This window comes from Meles meles, chromosome 1 (genome assembly GCF_922984935.1).
Source record: "Meles meles chromosome 1, mMelMel3.1 paternal haplotype, whole genome shotgun sequence".
Classification (NCBI taxonomy): domain Eukaryota; kingdom Metazoa; phylum Chordata; class Mammalia; order Carnivora; family Mustelidae; genus Meles; species Meles meles.
In genome coordinates, this window is record NC_060066.1 from 207190867 (window position 1) to 207215952 (window position 25086).

Genomic DNA, 25086 nt, shown 5'->3' on the forward strand with positions numbered 1-25086 from the left:
CCATGATAGAAAAACTCCCACCATGGCCAACCACAGGCTAGTCATGGCTTAAAACTGGCAAAATTTCTGAATCTTCAATAATACCTCTCTCGAGTCCATAAAAGTTAGGTCCAGAAACAGCACCAGTCCTAATTCTCTGTCATCAATGTCTTGTCTGATACCACGTTCCCTGTCTTCATAATGAAGATTAAATTTTAAAAAAGGTTTGACTTAATTCCAAAGAATCCTGTAAGATTTGGGTACGTGAGTGCCTTCAGTAAGCGTGTACTCGTGATAGAATTCCACACGACAGGGGTTCTCAAAGTGTGACTTGGGAAACTTTGCATGTCTCCCCCTCAAATCCTTCCAGGGCACCTGTGAGGTCAAAATCACTTTTTTTCTTTTTTTTTAAATATTTTTTAAAAGATTTTATTTATTTATTTGACAGGCAGAGATCACAAGTAGGCAGAGAGGCAGGCAGGGGGTAGGGGGGAAGCAGGCTCCCCACTGAGCAGAGAGCCCGATGCAGGGCTCCATCCCAGGACCCCAGGATCATGACCCGAGCTGAAGGCAGAGGTTTTAACCCACTGAGCCACCCAGGTGCCCCTCAAAATTACTTTTGTGATAATTCTAAGATGTTGTCTTCCCATCTTTATTCTCTCATGAGTATACAATGGAGCTTCCTATATTTACATGAGGTGTAATACTGCAACAGATAAATTGTCGGAGCAGATGTAAGCATCCAAATGTCTTCTAGTAAGACCCACATTAAAGAGATTGCCGAAATGGAACATAACGTCATTCTTCCCAATACTTTTTGTTTAGTAGGATATAGTAATTTACGGCTTATGTTATTTATGTTAATATAAAATGGGTGTATTGTTCTAAAATGAATGAATAAACAATTACAAACTCCTCCGTTTCGATGGCTATTGTGGTGAATATGGATAGATTTAATGCCCACAAGCAAGACCTCTTAGGGGTCCTCAGTGATAGTTGAGTATAATGGGGTCAGTTTCCAAGACCAGCAAGTTTGAAGGGCACTGCTCTATGATGATGTGTGTCCACTGAATGCATTCATCACAGAAAAAGATCTAGACTCTCCTGCCCGCTGGTGTTTCACCTTCCTGGGGCTGGCATTCCCCTGGAGAATGATTATACGTGGAAGCCAGCACTACCGCTGGCCCAGAGCAGGTTAGCATCTGCTTGCTGAAAGTGTGAACAGGAGCAGGGACAGGACAAAGCTGCATCAGAGCGAGACATTCAACCTACGAATCAGTCACGCATAATCCCAGACGCCCCAAAGAGTAGGTGCTCGTCTACAAGGATAGCGTTTAGCGGGTACCGAGAGGAGGACTGGCCTCTCCTTGGCAGGCAGACTGCCATCGCTCGGGACACAGCATCTCTATGCAGACCACCCTGCATGGGTAGACACAGCCAGATGCCTGTTAATAACCCGCTGGACTGCTATACAAACAACAACAATTATCAGCTCTAGATATACGCAGGGTTATCTTGATATTCCCTTGCTTATAAAATTGGAACTTGCATCTAGATCTATAAACTGTCCGCAGGAAATATATTAGGGTCCTACTTGCATTGTAGTAACCTACAATCATTACCTGCTTATTTAAAGTGATGTTTGTGCCTTAATTTACTATCGCCCTTATCACTGTAAAAGAAAACGTATGTAAATTTCAGAAGTACTTGTGAATGGCAAGCAGATTTTTTCAAAAGTTACAACTGCCCAGGAGGCGTAGGGTTTGGGTTCCTGTAAGCAAGAGGGGCACAGATGGAGGTGGGCGTGTGCTGGGAAAAACACCCCGAGTCTTAACTTCCGGGCCAGCCCGTCATCCACTGCCCCAAGGAGCAAGGAGCAAGTCACCTAACCCAGGGATGACATCCAGGGGCTCCTGGCCCCTGTTTCTCACTGGGGTGGAGCTCATCTAGAAAATCTACAGGTACTATCATACAGGTTCTCTTTTCTTCCCTGTGTTGGGTCAGTGAGAGGTGGTGACATTGGGTAACTACATCTGTACAGATTCTGAAGACCCCAGTTTTCCTCGGGCGGCGGGGCGGGGAGGGGGGACTGCCTCTAGTCTAGAGTGGGCAAACAGGCAAACAGAGCAGAGAGGGCTCAAAGGCTTTTCAGGTGCACAGCAAAGCCATATTCTCCAAACAGTTTCATCCAAGGGGAACGCTGTGATGCCCACCTACGGGGCCCCCACGCTCAGTTCCACGATGGCTCCAAACCGAACCACGGGGAGGAAGGAGTGTCACTTATGAACCTCTTGGGACCTCAGGAGGAGGACAGCGTAGGAGTCAGCTAGCAAATGATTGGAGAAGCAGCGGGAGCAGAGGTAAGACAACAGACCTGGATTCAGCTCTGGGCTATAAACCCGCCTCAACCTCCACCTAGCTCTGGGAGTTCCAAGGCAGGTTGCGGGTCTATCCCAGGCTTATTTCCTTACCAGAGAAGTGCAGAAAATGATACTCCAAAGCAGGGTGATTCTGAGGCTGGGAAGACAGCACACAGCACGGCCCGGGGTGCGGGCTCTTAGAAGGCACTCGGGTCACTGTGTTCCTTCCTTACGCTCTCCAGTTTGTAATCAGAACTGATTACCGTGTTTGTTTCCCTTCTCTCTCCCACCCGTACTGTCAAGACCATGAGGGCAGAGCCTAGCTATTGCTTATCCCCGTCTTACTAAAAACCAGCCACAGCACCTGGCATGTAATAAATGCTCCGTAAATTGTGAATGAACGAGCTAATGAATGGGAGTTATTATTTACTGTCCCCTGAATCACTTTAATGGATAATTCTGTAAGAGCTATTTTTTATAGAGCCTTGAGCACTGGCAACCGCGTGCGTGTTTACAGGAGAAGCACTTCAGGATTAAAATGAGGACTTGATTTTTAAATACAGATAGCTGGCACGGTATGACCAGTTACCACCTCTCCGCTAACCATTAGCCTTTGTCTCCTGCACGCCAGGGAACGGAGAAGTGTCACTACGGGTACAGGAGATAATCCTCATTTGCTTTGGTGTTAAATCAGCACGAACAGCATGGACACTGTTTTCATCTGCGATTAGATTGGAAAAGATCAAAGCTGAAACTAATAGGGCACGTGGCTCCAGTAAGCGATATTTGCAACTGATGGGAGGGGAATGGGGGTCTCGGGAGAGATCTCTGTGAAGTGTTTGCATCGGGAGACCAGAACAGTTTGTTACTAGAGCTTTAAAGCACCTTCTGGAGACCCCCGTTACCTACTATCGGCCACTGTGCGCCCCTCCTTGGCCTTTCCCTTTCCCTCCATTTGGAAATGCTAAGTATGCACACCACCCCACGGAAGGTCTCCTGTCGTTCTCTGGCATTTACTGTCCTCGATCTTGGCCCAAGCCGTTCCTTCTTAGGGATTATCATGTCCCTGGGGAACAACAAAAGGCCTAGTATAGACACTGGGTTCACATTTCCACGGTTGGGACTAAGGTAAGGTCACCTCACCTTACATGGAAAACGTAAGGGGTGCTTAAAAAAAAAAACCCTCAGTGATCAAGACATGTGATATTTTAATACAAGTTTTTTTTAAAAATCAAGGTTAATGCAAACTAATCTATGAGGTACGAAATTTCAGGATATTCAAAGCAAAAGCAGGATCTGACGTGGTCGGGTGAGTGAGGTCTCCTACGGGGCTGGATCCTGTTTTTATTTCAGTGTTTGGTATTTTGGTCATGATGGCAAAGCTTTGAAAAACATGGAGCTCAGGTTGAGAGAGGACGTTCACAACCGCCAGCAGCAAGTGGGCTGGATCGTCTGAAGGTCAGGAACTTGGCAATAAGCCATAAAATCCTTTAAGAGTGTTCCTTCCCTCCAGCCTCTTAGCAGCCCCTCTGGCAACTTATCGTAGCACCACGATCTAGAAACGCACACAAAGATTCCTTTACGGTGACGTTTATCACAGTGTTATTTACAGCACAAACCTGGAAACCTTAACGTCCAGCCACAGGGGACCAGTCAACTCCACGCCAGCACAGGGGTGTTACGCCGCCGGAATGTGAGGAAATACCTACTGTTTTTCTCCTTAGTAAGGAAAACTCCAGCTCTTCCCTACTGTGTGTTTCCTTCCTGGGAGTCCCCTTTCCTACCTACACAGAACACTTCACTTCTGGCCCCCAGATGTGTGGGGAGCAATTCTCCCCCCGCTCAGCCATAAGATGGCTGGTGGGCCATATGCTGATATGGGACACATCAGATTTCTCACAGTTTGATTCAATTCGGACACTACCTGCCTGGAGATACACCAGATTCCACCGGTGAAGGGCTTAGTCCTACAGACTATCCCCACTTCCAATGTCAACAGCAAGTAGTTAGGGCCCCAGGTTCCCATACATTTGGCCACAAATGGAAGGTCCCCATGACCCCTTCCTTAGGGTTGATCAATTTGCTAGAGTGGCTCATAGAACTCAGCGAGACAGGTAACATTTACCAGTTTGCTGGAGGCTATGACAAAGGATACAGGTAAACAGCTGGGTGAGGAGATACACAGGGTGAAGTCCGAGAGGGTCCCCAGCAGAGAAGCTTCTGTCCCAGTGGAGTCCGCTGACGTCACCCTCCCTGTGTGGACGTGTGTGTCTTCCAAACCGGAAGCTCTCTAAAACCCATAGTATCGGGATTTTTATGGAGGTTTTATCACGTAAGTGGGATCAATCATTAACTCCATTTTTAGTCTTTCTCCCTTCTCAAGAGAATGGAAGGGTGGGGTTGAACATTCGAAGCTTCTGGGGCGCCTGGGTGGCTCAGGCATTAAGCCTCTGCCTTCGGCTCAGGTCATGATCCCGAGGTCCTGGGATCGAGCCCCGCATCAGGCTCCCTGCTCAGTGGGAAGCCTGCTTCTCCCTCTCCCACTCCCCCTGCTTGTGTTCCCTCTCTCACTGTCTCTCTTTCTGTCAATAAATAAATAAAGTCTTTTAAAAAAAAAGGATATTTAACTAAGAGAAAGGTGATGACGTCTAACCAGTGCAGGCTCAGTAGAAGTCACCGTGATGTACACGTCGCCACGCAGCCCACAGAGACAATTTCTGCCCCAAGGTTTTGCCCCGAGACACCCTTCCTCATCTCCTGCTGTGACGAGGGTTGCAGGGTATACTGAGTGGGGCGAAGAGCCACGTTTTCTGTTATTGACCGAGAAACAAAACGGCAGGTAAAACATAAACACAGTTGCACTGTCTCTTTCCTGCAGACACTTCTAGGCCCTCAAAAACATGAAAGCAAAGCCGAACAAAACTGAACTAGATGGGCTAGAAAACAGGATAAAATATTCACCACTTGTATTTCGCAAATGTTCTTTTACAAAGTTACATTACTGCAAAACTGGAAACAGAGGTGGGTGGGGATTGGGTTTGCATTTATCCCACTGGCGTCTCATGAATCTCACATGCGCGTGCATACTGCCTGTGCGGTACTGCTTGCCTTTCTTTGGATGGAACCATGACTAGATGAATGTGTTGGAGCAACAGTGGCTATGCAGAAAATCCTGCCTTCACCTCTACTGTGTGTTGTTCCCATTAAAAAAAATAATAAATCTTCACACTAAATTAAATAGGAAATGTGTGTCCAAAAAGAGTTTAGATGCGTCTGGGGCCATGCTACAATGGGACACCACACGTTAGGTGTGCAACGATGGGGCATGTTTTCATTTTCTCTTGACAAAGTCCCTCCGCCGTTGTAGCTTGACCCAACTCTTGAAACTTCTTTCAAACTCCCAACGTCTCCTTCCTAAACCTCAAGGACTTTGTTCCCTGTGGCAGAGACAAGACCAGGTGACTACCAAATCTTTCCCCCCCCTAGTCCGGAGAGCCCAGCTAAACTACGTCTTCTAGTCTCTCTGGAAAATTATCATAGCCGTGGTGGCCAAGTCCTGGCCAGTTACATGTAGACGTAAGTGACGGATGCCCAGGCATGGCCCATCCAAGACTCCAATCCCACATGCAATCTCTTCAACCTCCTTCCCACCTTCTACTGAAGGCAGAGGAGGCAGCCATGAGGGGAAAGGTGCCTGGGTCCCTGCATGACCATCAGGAAGGTCATGCGCTGTTTTGAATTTCCAAGAAATCAGGAACACCTGTTTTGAACTTCATACTGGCAGGAAATCAGTTTTGGTTGGTTCCATTTCCAAGACCTCAGGTTGACCTTCTAAAGCAGCTGGCATTCTCCAATACACTCTCCTCCTCTCCACTCCTGAGGTCTTCAACAGGCTACAAGAACTTGGCTCCAATATTTCATTTTCCTGCTGTGTCTCATCCATCCCGTGAGCTCATGGGGGCAGCACCAGTTAAAAAATGTCACCGATCTGGGGCGCCTGGATGGGCTCAGTCGGTTACGTGTCTGACTCTTGATTTTGGCTCAGGTTACGATCTCGGGGGCAGGGAGGTTGGCACTCAGCAGGGAGTGCTTGAGAGTCTCCCTCTCCCTCTGCCCCTCCCTCGCTCACACACTCTCTCTAAATAAATAAATAAAAATAAAAGCTTTCAGAAAAATCCCATGAATTTGCTACTTTATGTGCTTGGCAAAAAATGAGTCCATGCCCTGTCAATTCTGCATTTGTGGAATTACAGGTGTATAAATAAAACTCTTTTCTGTTCCAGCCGTTGAGCCCTTTTGTACACGGTTGTCACTTTTCAAGAATTCGCGGGCTATGTGACTAAATATGTCACTTGTCCACTTTTCACTTACAGGACTAGACGACAGTATATCAGAGAAAAGGGAAGCGATAAAATCAAACTTCCTTGCGGAACAAGAAAAAAAATGTAAAAACTCGTGTCCCGTTTTTAACATGCCATACCTTAACCTCAGTTTTATTTACTATTTGAAGGTAGGCTTGCGCAGTTTAAAAGCCGTATAATTGGACCATCGTCCTTTGAAGATAAAGTCGCCTACAGTAATCCTTTCCCTACTCCGTGACTTTTTCTTCAGAGGACAGGTATGACAAATGAATTCTGGTGCGTCCCGTGCAAGGTTATAGATCAGGAGTGTTCTGCTTGTTTGCGAGGGGGAAAGAAAAACAGCAAAGCAATCGTTTCTGGGATTGTTTGAAAAATAATGAGGAAAACAGAATGGAATGGCAAAGAAACCTCCAGTTTCATAAAACATGCAAATGTTTCAAAAGGAAAATTTCCCCAAAGTGGCTCAACTCCTCTCACCGATATTATTTCATCTTCTCCTTCTTCAAAAGCAACAACCCGTAAAATAAAGGGGCGAAGCATCTTCCTTTGGTCTTCCAGGAAAGTTTAATTCGCAACACAACCAAATGTGGGTTCTACTTTGTTTGGAGAAGGATGATGCTTCTCTGTGGTGCAGGGAGTGCAGGTTGGTGGTTAAGGAGAGAGCCGCTCATTCCTCCGTGACAGCAAGCCGACCCCAACAGCAGCTATAAGCACCTACGCGCTGTGGCTGTGAACATTTGGGACACTAAAATAAATTGATTGCACCAAAAGATACTTCTACTCTCTCCACCACATCATCTTAATGGGGAATTCGTATCCCTTTGAGCTGCGTTTACTGCTGAAACAGAATGATGGCTTCTAAAATCAGTCCGGCACCTACTGAATGGGACCCACGTTTATTGGGTTATGGGAACACATTTTGGTTTCAGCGCAGGCCATCCTTCCAGAAGGCCCTGGAGTCCCAGGCAATTAATTATTCCTTTGTCAAATCCAGACACGGGCATCTCTGCTTCCCCTCAAGATCTCTCCTTCCTCTGCTTGAAATATGTTCACTTCTTAAACTCCCAAACATGCTCTTACAGTTCAAACTCAGACCGCAGGGGGTTACAGAGCCCAGAAGCCAGCAATTAATACAGATCAAATCCAAAGAACAAGACCAAGGAGGGAAGACAGACATCTGGGGGGTAACCAGTACACACAGACGGGAAGGGACTTAGAACTTAATGGTGGTTGTGTGCACGGGAGCTGTTTGTTCTCTGTTACGCATTGCTGGTTATTGACTGACCCCCCACTATGCATAGGCACGGAACACCTCCTCCTGCCCTCCATTCTCCCAGGAAGATCTGCTTGATGCATCATTTAGGATAATGCAATATGTTTCTTGGAAAGTCCTGATGTTTGCAGAGAACCTGCTCTAGCAAAAGACTTTCCTACCTCTGATCACGAATCTTCTTCCCTTCACATGCTTATTGCAAACTTCAGATGGGCAAATGTGAAAACACCTGGTTCAGTGACTTGCACAACACATACTCTTATTAACAGCTGCCTCCTTCATTACACTCTCGAGGCCGCGAGCTAAAATTGTACTGTCCCATTTTTGCAGACACGAACACCAGCCCTGGAGATTATAGGACCTTTCAGAAAGTCATCTAGCAAGTTAGTAGTTGGATTGGACCTGGAGCTTGTTCTCCACTCCCCGTCCGTGCACTGGCTCCAAGTGCTGGGGGTGTCCGGGGGCCTCTCAAACAACGGAGGAGAAGGACCCCAACCTCCCAAAAAAGCCTGCTCACCCATAATTCCCCGCATCAGGCCAGATCGGGTTGGCAAGTCACACACTGAGAATGCCTCCCCTGCAGACCTCAGGGGAAGAACTGATGGAAACCAATGGTTATTCCAAAGCAGCCTCAGTGGTAGCAGAGGGCACCCATGTCCCCGTGGCTTGGGACCAGCGAAAGAGGACCTGGGAACACAGCACGTGGGCTAAACGCAGGCGCTCCAGAGTCAAGCATCTTGGTTCTGATCCTTGGTTCTGATCTGTGCCTGCAGCATGGACTACGGGCTGCCTCTTGGGCAGGGCGCTAAGAGCCCTCTTGCCCTACTGTCCAATCATAACACCCCTTCAGGTTGCTAAGGATTAGACACATAAAAATGCCTCTAACACAGCCTGGCATGTGGAAGCACTTCGTACTTGCAAAGGCAAAATAATTCAATAAAATAGGAGAGGAACAATGCCTAGGGGCTGGGAATCTTCCTCGGCTGGCTTGGATCGAGTGAGCTGGTGTTAGAGGGAACAGAGAGATGTGTGCTGGGGCTTTGTCCTTGCGGCCCATACACAAAGGCCCCTTTCAGCAGCCGGCGGGCCAGCCCGGGTGAGGATGTTGATGGGGAGGGCGGCCTGACCTGGAAGACAACTGCCAGGCCCTGCCAGCAGCTCCAGGGAAACCGGGGCCCGGTGCCAACCAGACATCTTGTCTGAGCTGCCGGGACTGTCGAGGCCACGGGACTCCAGCACCGGGCGCCGTCAACAGCTCCCTGCAGAGTCTCGACCATGGAGAGGAACGGATAACACCCCACCTCCTCCTCTGAGAGTGGCTCGGAGAGAAGGAGGAGGAGGGAGGAAGGAAGGAAGAAGGAAGAAAAAAAATAAAAGACCAGACCTTCACCTAAAAAAAAAAAAAAAAAAAAAATTTTAATTAAATACAAAATGGCTCAAGAGCGGTGCCAATTACAGGCCGTCGGGAGCCGAGAATGTGTTCCCCGTCAAGATGCAAAACCAGATCCCCAAAGGCCAACTTGGCTCCTCAGTCATTACCTCACCTGACTCCCACCCCTTCCCCTGAGGCAGACCGGGCTGGGACCGGCCACCCACCGGCCACCCACCACTCCGACGAAAGAGGCACAGGTGTGGGGGCGAGCGCTCTTGAGGAAAGCCGGTGTTTGAGGAACAAAGACTAATGATGCTGCCAGGAGCTCTGTGGTCCTCAGTCGTCGGCCAGCTGGGTGCTTTATCTTCCCAAAAAAGTCCTATTAAGAAGAGAAAGAAGACGAAGGAAGGAAGGAAGGACGGCGGGAAGGAAGGAAGGGGAGAGCAACCCCACTGAACCGGTGGGCGCTCACTCACAGCCCAGGCGCGACGACGGATTAGGTTGTAAGTTGATGTTCTGAACAGAGTCATTTCACTTGGAACAAAAAATTTAGCAAAAACAATATATCGAATAAGGGATAAGATATTTGCATATAAACGATATATGATGTGGACACATGTCTATGAAGCGTGTGATAAATTTACCGACTTATCACAGCCGTGTTTTACGTACCTCGATGGTATGTTTTCTGCATTTCACATATGTAGTCTGGAATACACTACCAAGAACCTATATTATGTGCATCATATGTATTCCTGGCTCATTCTGGATCTTTAGGAGACTAAGGGTACTTCTGCAGAAAAATAAATATTAATGAGACACTTTTTTTTTTTTTTTTTCTCTCAAGCTGGATTTTGCTATTTCTATACAGGGGAAGGACTTTCCCCTACTGGTTGTGAAAAGAATATAACTCACTGCAGAAAGTCAGAAAAACAAAATGAAATAAAGAAGAAAATTAAAAATCTGTTTTCGCACTGTTTGGAGGTTGCTCTGTGATTGTTTCTGTGCATTTCCTTCTGGGCTTTTTATTATTATTATTATTATTATTTATTTACCAATTTATCACAGCCATGTTTCCATGTCAGCGAACGAAGATCCACCTAATTGTGTTTAATGGTTCTACAGGATTCCACTCTGCGGATGTGTCAAAACTCATTGACCCAATCAAATGTTACTGGATTTGTGTTTGGTTTCCAATTTTTCACTGCTATGAGCAAGAGTTAACTTTTAAAAGAATGCCAAAACAAGGCTGCCCAGGACAGGCACGTGTCAAAGAGAAGTTAAACCGCACAGGAATCCGGCCCACTTTTATCTGTCATACATATAAAATGGAGCAGTCACCTGGGTGACCCCAAGCAGCGGCTTCCCCAAATCTCCATTGTGATTTGGCAGTGGGGACGAGCAGAAGGAAGACGCCAGGTGGAAAATGGCTTTCAGAACTCCTCAGTGTCCAGCAACCAAGCCTGAGATCCATGCGGGGCTGTCAGCTCTGTCCTTGATGGACCAAAGCAGGGCAGAGGGCGAGGGGAGAAGGCAGAAATCTGGGAACACAGTTACAAGCCTTAATTTTTAAACGTGTTTCTGCTGCAAGCTGTCCTGGTAACCTATTCTGGGGGCTCTGGTAAGGCCGTCTTTCCTGATATACCAGTAAAATGTCTCCTGCTGCCCTCGTGGACGACATCTCTGCTTTGGTCCTCAGAGACCTTCTGTCATGCGGGTGAACCAGGCAGACAGAAGCCCTGCCCTCAGGGAGCCCATGCCTGAGCACAGGAGTAATCATATGATCCGATAAAGTCAGTGAACCTGTGATATGTCCCGACGGGTGCGAGGAAGGCGGGTGATGGACTACATCAGATTGGGGGGGGGGTCACCAAGGCCACTGTGAGGAGTGACATTGAAGCTGAGAGCACAGGACCAGGGCAGGCAGCTGTGCCAAGTGCCAGGCAGAGAGCTGTCCTCAGGCAGGAATCGAACCTGTGAAGACGGAGGGCGGACGGCCCACCCACCTAAAGGCAAGGCCAGAGCAGCTGGGCAGAGCGTGGATGGAGCAATGACAGGAGGGTGACCAACTCCTCCTAGTCTGCCAGGGACTTCCCCAGTTTTAAACGTCCTTGAAGTCCTCTGGTTCTGGGCACACCGAGCATTGGACACCTCTCCGGCAGGGTGTTCAGCACAGAGACTGACTAGCAGCGGAGGGAGAGTGTGGACTCTCCCGGGGGGGCAATCAGGGCTTCATCCAAGCGGGGATGTGAAGTCATGTCAGCAAAATCACCACTGATTTGCACCAGGCAATAATCAAGCATCACTGTTAATTCCTTTCTTCCCCTCTCCCCGGTGTCACCCCCCTGTCCCTGCTGCCCCGCAAGCCGCCCACATCTCCAGTCTCCCATGTAAATGGCTCTGGTCCGGAGCCCTACAGGGTGTGGTTAAAAGTCTGGGCTCTGAGGTCGATGACCCGGGTCCCATCCCGGCTCTGCCACCTGCACACCGGGGGACCCCCCAGAGTGGGTGCCTCCATGTCCTCATCTGTGCAGTGGCGGTAATGGAAGGGTCATGGTGGAGACTGGATAAACTGAGGCGTGTGTTTAGGACTCGGCACTTGGCCAGCCCCTATTCCAAGAGCACCAGCCTCTGGAAGGTGCGACCCTGACAGCTCCTCCTGCCGCAGCCTGGCTTCCTCGCTCGCCCCGGGGTTCCAGTCTCCCCATCTCCTCCCCGTCAGCAGCCTGACACAGCTCAGGAAACAAACCCACTATTTGTCACCACCGTCCCGCCTTCTTAAAACCCTTGGGAGGCCTCCATTACTCTTGGAATAAAATTCCAGCGTTTTCCTTGACCTCAAAGGCCCTTTGGGACCTGAGTGACACCAGCCTCTCCTCCAGCGGCTTTTCCATTTTTTTCTTTTATTCCTGATCACTGGGAATGTGTTTTGGTTTAGACGGTGTTTTGGTGCACGAGTGGTTGCTACCGTAACCGCTCTGACTCTGACCACGGCGATTACCCACCCCAGGATGGGAGCCACGGGTCTGCCTGGTCTGAGGACACGGGACCTCCTCCAGCGGAGCCCTCACCCACTGTTTCCCCTCCTCTCCCCCCTGCTTCCCTCTGGCTTCTCCAGCTCCCTGCAGTCCACACCTTGTCCCTGTTCTTGTCAAATCCCTGCCGTGATGCCTCCACGCAGCTCCCTGGGACAATCTTGCAGCCTGACCGTCCTGTTGTTCGTCCTTCTAGGCTCCTCGGAAAATGAGGCATGGGTGGGGGGAGAGAGGGGCTTCAGGATCTGTATTTACTTTTTTTAATTTCCAAGATCTCTAGTCAGTTCTTTCGTCCCTCTCTCCTCTTTGCAACCTGTGTATTGCAGGGCCCTCTCCTGGCAGGACGGTCCCACGCTCCCCTGAATCGTCCGCGCTCCGCCCTCTGCCGGGTCGTTCCCTTTAAGACGGAACATGCATCGCTGAAGAAAACAAACGACTCCGCGCTCTCCTCCAGCTTCGGCACTAATCGTGGGCTCCTCGGTACGGGTTTTCCAGGAGGTCCGCTCCACTCCCTGTCTAGACACCCTGCTCCATTCTCCCTCAAGCTCACGCCCACTGGGCTTTGTCTCCGACCCTGCGCTGCCAAATCTGTCCCTGCCATGGCCTCCCATCTCCTGCACATTGCTGTGTCCAGTGGCCGATCAGAGTCATTGTTCTAGTTCATCCATCAGCAGAATTTCTCACACGGGATCACTTCCAGCCTCTTAAAACGCCTTCTTCACCACCCTATGGAGCCGTGCCTCCTCCCTCTGACTTCACAGGCTGTTCTTGCTGAGTCTTCGTGCAGCCCCTTCTCATGTCTCCAGCCTCCGAAAGGAGGACAGGCCTGGGGCTCCGTCCTGGGATCTCTTCTTTCCACATTTACAGGAACCGTCTGGGTGAAATTGCCTAGTCTCCTTACCGTGTGTCCCCAAGTGGGTTCTTTCTCCTGAACGCCAGACCTCGTCTCCACTCGGATGCCTCCTAAGCATCTCACACGTACGTCCAAAACTGAACTCTTGATCCTACCTCCAGTGACGCTCCCTTCCCCTCCCCGCCCCTCCCTGCCTAGAGTGGTCTTTATTTTTCCGGTTGCTTCGGTTCTTTGACCCTTTCTCTTGCTCACCTCGCACCCAGTAAGCCAACATGTTTGCTGGCATCACCTATGAAAGGTTTCTAGAAGCTGACCCACTGCTCACTGCCCTCAAGAGGTAATGATCCAAGTCATGTTGTCTCTTACCTGGGTTATTTCAACAGTCTCCTAATTAGTGACCTAGTTTCCAGTTCTCATCCCCCAGAGTCGATTTTTCCCATAATGGTCCAATTATTCCTTCTGGAATGTTCAGTCAAGTCAAATCAAGCTCTTTGCGTAAAACCTTCCATGGCTTCCCTTCTTGCTCAGAGGAAAGGCCAGAGTCCTTCAAAGCCATAAATGATCTGCTCTACCCCACCCCCTTCTGTTCTGACTCATTTTCTAAGACTCTCACCCTTGCCCGGATACCCAGCTCCAACCCCACTGGTTTCCTCCTTGCTCCCTGAAGAGTTTAGACATCTTCTGACCCGGGCCTTGACACCTGCTATCCCTTCTTTCTGGAACATTCTTTCTCTTGATTTTCACTTGGCTCATTCACTCCCTCACTTCCTTGAGGTCTTCTCTGGCTATCCTATATCCCTCCTCCCCATTCCTGTACTTCTTAAGTTTCTTACCTTGCCTTATCTCTCGCAGCAACACACATCACCTGACATATACTTACCTGGTTATCTTTTTTGTCTCCCCTAACTAGACTGGAAGCTCCACAAGGACCAGGACTAGGTTTACTCACTATTTATTCCCCAATGCACCAGCTGTGCCTAACATACATTAGCAGCTCATTAAATATTAGTGGAACCAATGAATGGGTAAATAAAGGACCTCTGTTCTGGTTTCTTGGATGCAATATCCTCTGTTCTCTCTCCGAGGGTATTAATTATGCCTATTTTAAAATCCCGTTCCAGTTTCTCTATTAACTATTTTCATCTATGTAACTTGTTCAGTTTATTGAGTTTCTAATTCCATAATTTCTGTTTCATTTTGTGGCTGGCTTTCAAATGTTTGGTGATTTTTTTTTTAACTGTTAGTCATTTTTGTAATTGAAATCCCTTACAGATCATTACCTGGTTTCATTTAGATGGCCCACTCTGAACAAATCCAGTTGTTCCTCCATCCTCTGGGCTTCTGGGACTGAATCGTAACAAACACCTGAGCATAGACAAGTTGCTGAAAACGAGGTCCCCAGAAGCCCAGAGAGGAGAAGGTAGAGAAACGAGGGGCCCTAAATGATACCGATCACTCAGCTTTGGAAGAGTAAACCTGACCACGTTGATGAACAAGAAAGAGGACTATCAATCAACTGGAAATATTCTACTAATGAAACACATTCAGACATGCTTACAGAAGACAAAAATCCTTTTTCTCCTATAAAAGAGAGTTTCTAAAAAATAGAAAAAAAAGTACTGGCCCCTTCCCGAATGACTGACCTCCTTGGCAGAAACCCATTTTCCAGCCACCTGGGCCAACAGCTGACTTGTGCTCCCCTAAAATCAAAACCGTACTCGAATGTTCCGACGAAATCCAGAGATGGGTTGGAAAAGAGGAACAAGACCGCACTACAGTTAGATGAGAGGCTGAAACCTCTCCACCCCGAATCTCTGTCCTCACCAGACTCTAATATTAAGCAACTACTCAAAATCAGTTCCTCCTGGAAAGGTTGGCTGGTGTCCTTTTCCCCTCCCTTGGCTCCTCTGGTGTAGGCTTGTCCCTTGTCCCTCTCCCCCCAGATGCCCATGTGTCTCTCTGCACAGTGTTCTTCACCGCTCTGCAGAACCAAGAAGAAAGGGCAGCCATCAAAATGCCCATCGGACAACGCAGGCACAGCCTTCCCAAAGCCTGGTGGGAGAGGACGGGTTTGGAGGGTCACAGACAACAAGGTGGAAGGGACAAGCCTAACTGAAGGAAGCCCACTGAGGACTTGGGCCCATGAGATGGAAGCCTGATTCAGAAGAAGAGCCGAGAGTCAGTGGGAGGTACAGAGTCCCGGGAGAGAGAGTTCACTCCCTTCACAGCTCCTCCGAAGGCAGAAGATGGTGGCGGACAGATGACAACCAATCTGCCACCCGGAGCCAGACACTGCACCCCAGGAGGGACCCCGCTCTTGGGGGGGGGGGGCTTGCGACTCTGTGTCAGGGCAACAGCTGTACTTGAACCTCACTAGATCTCCGTGTCTCCTGTTTATCTGCCCCCACAGTCCTACGAGAGTGCCAAGGTTCGGCTAAAACCAAGAAAGAAGCCCTAATGACGATCTCAAATGTCAAGTGCTCCTCTGGGCTAATGATATGCATCCGGAATACTTCCCAGATGAGAGAAGACACGCTTCCCTTTGATTCAGAGTTGGAAGGACGACCAGAGCGGAGGCAGTTGTGATGAAAAGGAAGGAAGAAGCCCGGTGACATCCTGTCACACAGAGACACCAACAATTGGGAATCAACAAATGATGTGTGATGCTGGCGTCACAGCAAGAGCAACAGTGGTACCACCTCCGGCAACTGGGGGCAGGACGTGCCACCTGCCACACCACGCCACCTGCCACGCTGTGCCCTGGCCCTTCCAGCACCCTCCATTTATCCTGGATGAAATAAAACCTCTAGGCGTGACATTCGGTGCTGTGACCCTGGAGAGCAAGGAAGCGTGGCCTTCCGTCACAATCCTTTCCATCCCATGATGGAAACAAAACCATGCGGCTCCTGGACCACACTGGGCCTGATCTAAAAGTGTCCCACGCCTTCTTCGTCTGTGTTTTTTCATCAGCAGGGATGTGATTGCTTCCTGTGGCTTCCATGACCAGTATCACAAACCGGGTGGCTTAAAACAGGAACATTTCATAGTCTTACGGTTCTGGAGGTCAGAGGCCCAAAATCAAGGTGACACCAGGTTGGTTTCCTTCTGAAAATTCCAGAGAAGGATCCATCCCCAGCCTCTCTCCCAGCTTCGGGGACCTCTGACATCTAGATGCATCCCACAGCATTCTCCTGCGACGTCATACTGCCTCCCTTGGTGCACGTGTGATTCTGGGTCCAAATTTCCTGTTACAAGGTCATCAGTCAGAGAGGACTAGCATCCACTCTGATGACCTTTTTTTTTTCTTTAAGATTTTATTTATTTATTTGAGAAAAAAAGAGAAAGCACAAGCCAGGGGGAGAGGCAGAGGGAGAAGCAAGCTCCCCGCCAAGCAGGGAGCCCAACATGGGGCTCGATCCCAGGACTTTGGGATCATGACCTGAAACGCAAGCAGACACCTAACTGACTGAACCACCCAGGCGCCCCTCTAAAGACCTCATTTTTTTTTAATTTATTTATTTTCAGTGTTACAGTACTCATTGATTTTGCACCACACCCAGTGCTCCATGCAATACGTGCCCTCTCTATTACCCTCCACCTGGTTCCCCAACCTCCCACCCCCCACCCCTTCAAAACCCTAAGGTTGTTTTTCAGAGTCCATAGTCTCTCATGGTTCTTCTCCCCTTCCAGTTTCCCTCAACTCCCTTCTCCTCTCCATCCCCCCATGTCCTCCATGTTCTTTGTTATGCTCCACAAATAAGTGAGACCATATGATACTTGACTCTCTCTGCTTGACTTATTTCGCTCAGCATAATCTCTTCCAGTCCCGTCCATGTTGCTACAAAAGTTGGGTATTCATCCTTTCTGATGGAGGCATAATACTCCATCGTGTATATGGACCACATCTTCCTTATCCATTCATCCGTTGAAGGGCATCTTGGTTCTTTCCACAGTTTGGCGACTGTGGCCATTGCTGCAATAAACATTGGGGTACAGATGGCCCTTCTTTTCACTACATCTGTATCTTTGGGGTAAATACCCAGCAGTGCAATTGCAGGGTCATAGGGAAGCTCTATTCTTAATTTCTTGATGAATCTCCACACTGTTCTCCAGAATGGCTGCACCAACTTGCATTCCCACCAACAGTGTAAGAGCGTTCCCCTTTCTCCACAACCTCTCCAACACACGTTGTTTCCTGTCTTGCTAATTTTGGCCATTCTAACTGGTGTAAGGTGATATCTCAATATGGTTTTAATTTGAATCTCCCTGATGGCTAATGATGATGAGCATTGTTTCATGTGTCTGATAGCCATTTGTATGTCTTCATTGGAGAAGTGTCTGTTCATATCTTCTGCCTATTTTTTGATATGATTATCTGTTTTGTGTGTGTTGAGTTTGAGGAGTTCTTTATAGATCCTGGACATCAACCTTTTGTAAAGACCTCATTTTATTTGAATGTCCTTTGTAATGACTGAAAATCCAATAAGTCTCATTATGGATGTTAGGACTTCCCACATGTCCTTTTGGGAGGACACAATTCAACCTGTAACAAAGGAATTGATCTCTTTTGGCGAGGCTAGAGAAAATGTCATTTGGGGCATCCATGACCCAACGTCGGTCTGAGTAACTGTGGGTAATTTGTGAGGTATTTCTGCAAACACTAATTTAAATTTCACTTAGAAATACATTGAAAAACCCAAGAAAATATGTACTGAGATGTGAGGACATCACTTATGAAAACCAGGGAACAGTTCATGCTTCCAGAACAATGAGTTGCGCTTTTTTTGGTTGGTGTTTTCTTTTGTTTTGTCCCTTGGGATGCCTCTTGTGCATACATTCAGATTTCTTAGTAGGTTTCTGATTTAAAACAATTGTTGCTTTGTACGGGTCTTGTCTGAACTCGAGCACCGTGTGTGACTGCGTAAGTGAAAAGCAGCAGTATGAAACCGCATAAACGTTTAAGCGCAGGCAAGAAGGTTCCTGGAGTTTAACTACAAGGGGCCAGGTGCCCCAGCGCAGGGAAAGCTCCCACTTGGCTCGGAGGTTAATCATGGGAGGGAACACGTGGCATACTGACAGGATGGCCCTGGGGAGAAAGGATGGCATTTGTGCAAAGTTTAGATGTCCTATTAGTCAAGGTTCCTCAGGCTGCAAATGACAGAAATCTCAATCCAGTTGAAGTGAAAAGGGGACTCTTCGTCTATCCCACAGGGTTTCTTCTTCCGTTCCTCGCGGTACGGTGTCCCTGTGTAATTTCCGGTGAGCTTATGTTGGGGGTACCCTGCCTTGGTTCACTCACACACATCCCAACATCCTTTAACCGGCTTCCCTGAACTACAGAAAAAGGAAATCTAAAACTACATTTCCTAGATTCCCCTGTGGCTAAGGTCGCCAGGTACTAGCTTCCTCCTCAAGGAGATAGCCACAGCGTGGGAGGAGACTGGTTCCTTCCCCCAGCTGGTGGCAGAAGCACTTGGTCCTTCAGAATAGCCCTGGGGAAGGTTCTGCATCCAGTCCTCATGGTACAGGGGCTGTGCTAAATGAAGCAGTCGCTTGATGGTTTCCACTAGCAGTCCTGACTGGTTTCTCCTGGCTACTGTTATTCCCGGCCAGGTAGCCTCCAAACCTAATTTCCGAGACCTCCTTGAGAGTCTGTGAACTATCAAAAATGTCTCCAGAATTTCTCTTCTCTTTCAATTAAAGTGGATTCTGCTGTGAGCTACTGAGAACTTAAGGAAACAGCAGGACTCCAACAGATGGTACATACACTGATGAGTCCAGACCCACCCTTTCAGCCACAGCTTTCTCTGAAAATGAAGACAGAGTTTGACTGTCTCCCAGACAACCCTGGACTGACTTCTTCCACCACATTCTCCCGGCCAAAACAAATCCTAAGCCAGCTCAGATTCAAGGGATGGGAAAACAGACCCCCTAGCTCTCAGTGGGAAAGCCTACAGAGGTATGCTGCAGAGAGAGAAAGTAAAGAACTGCAGGCATTTTTTTTTTTTTGCAATTAAAGTAGCACACTACTCATTAGATATGTGACGTTAAGTAAGTTTTCCTCCCTGGGCCTCATTTCCTCATCCATAAAACAGGGGAAATAACACATACCTCACAAATGAGATTTGGGGGTAAGGTACAGCCCTTAGCAGAGGGTTTGGCACACAGTGAGAACTCAATGATCCTTTATGACTTTCATTTTTCACATCTCCCTGCAGTGTTTACCACTGTACCTTTCATATGGTCAGTATAAGCTGAGGAAGCATTTGTTGAACCAATTAACCATGCACCGGGCTTGAAGGGCCAGCTCGAGCAGTGGGATTTTAATGGCTCCTCATGTTTCTAGAGCTCACACAGGTGCACACTTCTCACACGTGGTCACGGGCCCATTTGAAACCATCCTGTTCAAGCCTGACACCAAGCCCTCTTAAAATATATCCTCCAGCTGTTCAAACACTGTCTGTCCTCTGTGCTTGGACAAGGGCAGAACGACACAATTCGTCTCCCTCTAAACAAACTGACTGGCTCGGTCTTTCCCAAACAGAGTGTGCACGAAGCTTGCTAATTAGGACATTTCAGACTCATTTCCGAAAGACTGAATGCCGTCAAGGGTTACGCTAAGATATCTGTTGCTACTTTGCTTTGTTTATGTGGTAGATGGATTACACGAACGCACCATGCTTGATGCGTCCTTCCGATGGCGTCGTCTCACGTTGACTCTGGGTTAGGTCATGTGACTAGTTCTAGCCAATGGAATAGGAACAAATTGGATACAAACGTAGCCTGGAAAAGTGATTGCTTTTGACCATTTGTTCTCTTTTTTTATGGACCCCTGCCACCAATATGAGAATATTCCAGAGTTAGCCTGCTGAGCGGATATGAGAGATATGTGGAAGACAGCTGAGTCACGCCAGCCAAGGCCATCTTAGACCTGCCAGGCCCCAATGACAGCAAATATGGGAGTGAGACTAGCTAAGATCAGCCGTGCCTGCCCGTATTAGCAAAATCACCCAGTCAATGCACAGACTTAAAGAAGTCAATAAAAAGTTGTCATTTTATTTTTTTTAAATATTTTATTTATTTATTTGACAGAGAGAGAGGTCACAAGTAGTCAGGGAGGCAGGCAGAGAGAGAGGGAGAAACAGGCTCCTCACTGAGCAGAGAGCCCGATGCGGGGCTCGATCCCAGGACCCTGAGATCATGACCTGAGCCAAAGGCAGAGGCTTAAACCACTGAGCCACCCAGGTGCCCCAAAAGTTGTCATTTTAAACCACTTAGTTCTGGGATGATTTTTTTATGTGGCAGTAGTTAACGGATACAAATCCTTGCCATAATTTTCATTATCAGTCTTATCATGAGCCTGTCTCTTTGTCTCTTACTTTGTAAGGAGAGAGAGAGATTGTAGGTGCGTATCAGTAACCCAAGATAAGAATGTCCATTCTGAAATTAAGTATCTGGCTGACTAAGCTGACCAAAACAACTGTGTTTCTTTCAGGTCCACAGGAGTAAGTGAGAACTTGGAAAAGCCAAGTCACCATTTCACTATTAAACTCCTTTTAAGGGATGCCTGGGTGGCTCAGTCAGTTAAGCGTCTGCCTTTGGCTCAGGTGATGATCCCAGGGTCTTAGGATCGAGCCCCGTGTTGGGCTCCTTGCTCAGCAGGGAGCCTGCTTCTCCTGCTTCTCCCTCTGCCCGCTGCTCCTCCACCTGCCTCTCTTTCTCTTTGTCAAATAAATAAACAAAATCTTAAAAATAAGTAAATAAACTGCTTTTAAGTGTAATTTACTAAGAGACAAGGGACATGGAATATGAGCTTGGGCTGGCATCAAGGAGACCTGCTGGCTCTACTCCGACATCAAACATAGGATGGAAATAATGGCACTCGGCAACACCATGCCTCGATTTCCCTGGCTGCTCTGCAGGGAATGTTTGAATGTCATGTGGCTAGGAGGGCCCAGCAGCTCTGCAGAGGAATTACTATTCAAAGCATAAGTGATTCTAGGATTATAATTATATGGTATCCGCTCTGCTCTCTATTATCTAAGGGGTGGGAGCCACAACATTCAAAAGCACCGAGTTACTGATACTGAAAGACAAGTCTGACATTGAATTCCATTAGGGCAGGAAAAAAAAAAAATCGGCAATGAAATTACGTTTCTAATTTTGTCTCATTCGGACGAATGCTGGTTTACATTTCCTGAGTGCATGCCACCACGGAAGGAATGCTTTGCCCATGGATAATCCATACGGTTACTGATCTCTAGGTGCGTAATTGAGAGCTGACTGCTGACCAGGGTCTCTAAGGCAGCATCTCCAGCTAAGAATGAGTACCCTCCGTCTCTTCATTCCCATGCCTACGCCTTCCCGGATTCCTCTTTGTCCACCTGGCTGACCAGGAGAGTGAGATGGTGACTCACTCTCGTGTAGCAGTAGCTCAAAGAGCTCCGATGCTAGCCTTCCCTTGTAGGTCTCTACATCCCCGGCATCTAGCAAAAAAAAAAAAAAAAAAAAAAAAAAAAAAAAAACCCACACAGAGATCCTGGTTCCTCCGTGGACACCCACAGGCGAAAAAGGAAAGATTCTCTGTTCCTAAGGGACCAGTTAGAATTTTCATAGCCTCTAAATTAAATGTAAATTTCTAGAATAAATGATTTGCTTAGATCTTTCGCCACATCCCAGGGGATCTATTTCCAGTTACTTCACGGAGTAGTATTAAATACGTACAATTAAATTGAAGTACAAATAATATGCAATAATGCATGAGTAGAGGTCACATTCTTTCTCCCTTCCCCTCTCTCCCTGAAGAGCTCAGCTTAAATGTTGTGTTCAAAGAGAAAACATTTGAACCCTCATCTAAATTGTGTCCTAATGCATCTTTAAGACCTGTACTGAAACTCACCATTGTTTGTTTACTTGCATACTTCCAGCTACCTGCCCACTAACATACAAAATCCTCGAGGGCAAAGACGACGGCTTTTGTTCTCACCGTGGTTTCCTAGCACAGTGCTCGCCACATTATAGAGGCTCAATAAATAATGAGGAAACGGTAACTAAGATGTATCTTGAGAACAAATTCATCATGGGGCTTCAAACGAAGTGATTCTGGCTAGAGGAGTTTCATGATCAATGAAAAAGGTAGCATTGGTTCTAAAAGCAGGTTTCTCGATCTCAACGCGAGTGGCCCTGGGGCTGGTTAATTCTTTGTCGCAGGGAAGGGGGTCATCCTGTGCACGGCAGGAAGTCTGGCAACACGCCTGGCTTTTAGCCACCGGATTCCAGTACCAATACCTCCCCATGCACCAAGCCGCACCAGCGGTGACGGTCAGAAATATCTCCACCTACCGCCAAATGCTTCTGGGTGGGGCTCTCCACCCCTCCCAGCTGAACCACGCACCCGAAGGGGGATGGTGGGGTCTGGGTATTATTTTTGGAGTCACATGTTTGCCAAATGACTCCAGAACACCATGAGGGGACTAGAATATCAAGGGGGGACCTGGTATACCTTTTATGTCCCATTTAAAGACTTTAAAAACCCTGTTCTGGGGCACCTGGGTGGCTTGGTGGGTTAAAGCCTCTGCCTTCGGCTCCAGTCGTGATCCCAGGGTCCTGGGATCGAGCCCCGCATTGGGGCTCTCCGCTCAGCAGGGAGCCTGCTTCCCCCCTCCCCCACCTGCCTCTCTGCCTATTTGTGATCTCTGTCAAATAAATAAATAAAATATTAAAAACAAACAAAACCCTGTTCTTAGAACCCTGCACCTTCTGAGAGCCTGAAAGGGTAGATCTTGGCTTTAGGAAAGTGTTGTGTATTTATTAACGTTAAAAACATTTTGAGTTAAGAGTGCCGTTGTATGTCTGAAGCCAGGTTTTGATCTGCTTCTTTCCCCACATTACACCCTCCCTTTCCCTCTATTTAATAATTCCTTCAGGAAGCAAAAACTCTGAGGGTCACCACCTACAAGTGGGAAATCATTTACGCTTGCTTTGTGATGGGCTGGATGGAACGATATTAAAAGAAGTCTATTTTATTAAAGCGTAATACCCAGTTTTCAAACTAGAGATAATAATACTCAACCTCCTGTCCTCCTCATGGCTGAGAGGAAAAAAAGAGAAAATACTGGTTGAAGTGCTTTGTAAACAGTTAAGTGATCTGCAAATATCAGCCATTTCCTTCTCTGGGCTCCCACAGTTCCCCTGCATGCCTTCCCCAATACTGATCACAGGGCACCTCATTGTCTGATCACCTGCCCCACTATATCCTGAGTCCCTCCGGGGCAGGGCCAATCTTCTGTCCCTCTCTGTCCCTAGAGCTCAGGGGGTTGACAGACCCCACGCTGAGACACAGCAACGTATGCAGGAGGAGTGCACGGTGGATTTATTATTGCCCCCATCCGCCCAGCATCCTCTCCCCCTCCTGGTGGTGACAGTGGTCTAGGTGGGACCATCCCTCAACACGCGCATCCTCCCATGGTCAGTGGGGAAAAGAGCCCATTGACCTAAGACATGCTGGTCAAACTCTTCCAACAACTGGAATCTTGACCAAAGAGACATAAAGAGAGAAAATAATTGAAACCAAGTTATCCCAACCACAGTATCCCTTTTTTTTAAAGATTTTATTTATTTATTTGTTAGAGAGAGATTTAGAGCACAAGCAGGGACAGCAGGAGGCAGAGCAGGCAGAGGGAGAAGCAGGCTTCTTGCTGAGCAGGGAGCCTGATGCGGGACTCAATTCCAGGACCCGGGATTATGACCTGAGCCAAAGGCAGATGCTTAACCAACTGAGCCACCCAGGCGTCCCAACCACAACTTTTTTTTTTTAAGATTAATTGATTGATTGATTGATTGATTGATTTCACAGGGAGAGACACAGTAAGAGAGGGAACACAAGCAGGGGGCATGGGAAAGGGAGAAGCAGGCTTTCCACTAAGCAGGGAGCCCAATGAGGGGCTCGATCCCAGAACCCCGGGATCATGACCAGAGCGGAAGGCAGACACTCAATGACTAAGTCACAAAGGTGCCCCTCAACCACAGTATCCTAAAGCAGCTTCTCTTTAATTCCCTGAGACCTAACTCTCCCTTGCTGTCTTCTTGCCTGTCTTTCCTGAGATGTAGTTCTCCAGCTTTTCTTAAGGTCAACCTTATTTGCTTCCATGCAATGTTACCCTTGCTGTTTTCTTTTTCTTTCTTTTTTTTTTTTAACTAACACCTTCTCTCATGAAGATAGAAGCTTTTTCTTTTCTTTTAAATTTTTTATTTAAATTCAATTTAGGTAACATAGAGTGTGATATTATTTTCGGGGGTAGAATTCAGTGATTCGTCAGTCGCACCTGACACCCAGTGCTCATTCCACCAAGTGTCCTCCTTACTACCCAGCCCCCAGGCGCCCCTTCTCCTCCAGCAACCCCGTTTCCTATAGTTAAGAGTCTCTTACGAAAACAACCAGAGGGTTTTGAAGGCGCGGGGGGGGGGGGGGGGGGGGGGTTGAGGAACCAGGTTGTGGGTAATACGGAGGGCATGTACTGCATGGAGCACTGGGTGTGCTGCCAAAACAATGAACACTGTTATGCTGTAAACAAACAAACAAAACAAACAAACAAAAAACCTTCAACAAAGTAGGTTTAGAGGGAATATACCTCAACATGATAAAAGCAATATGAAAAACCTACAGCTAATATCATCCGAAATGGGGAAAAACTGAGAGCTTTCCCTCTGTGGTTAGGAACACAGCAAGGATGTCCACTCTCACCACTTCTATTCAACATAGCACTGGAAGTTCTAGCCACAGCAATCAGACAACAAAAAGAAAGAAAAGATATACAAATCAGCAAGGAAGAAGTCAAACTTTCAATATTTACA

The 25086-nt window shown here is 47.7% G+C and overlaps 1 protein-coding gene across 2 annotated transcripts in view; it reads right to left on the reverse strand.

Moving 5' to 3' along the window:
• KAZN (kazrin, periplakin interacting protein) overlaps positions 1-25086 on the reverse strand; it is a 1041121-nt gene that overhangs the window by 765295 nt on the left and 250740 nt on the right. The window lies entirely within an intron of this gene.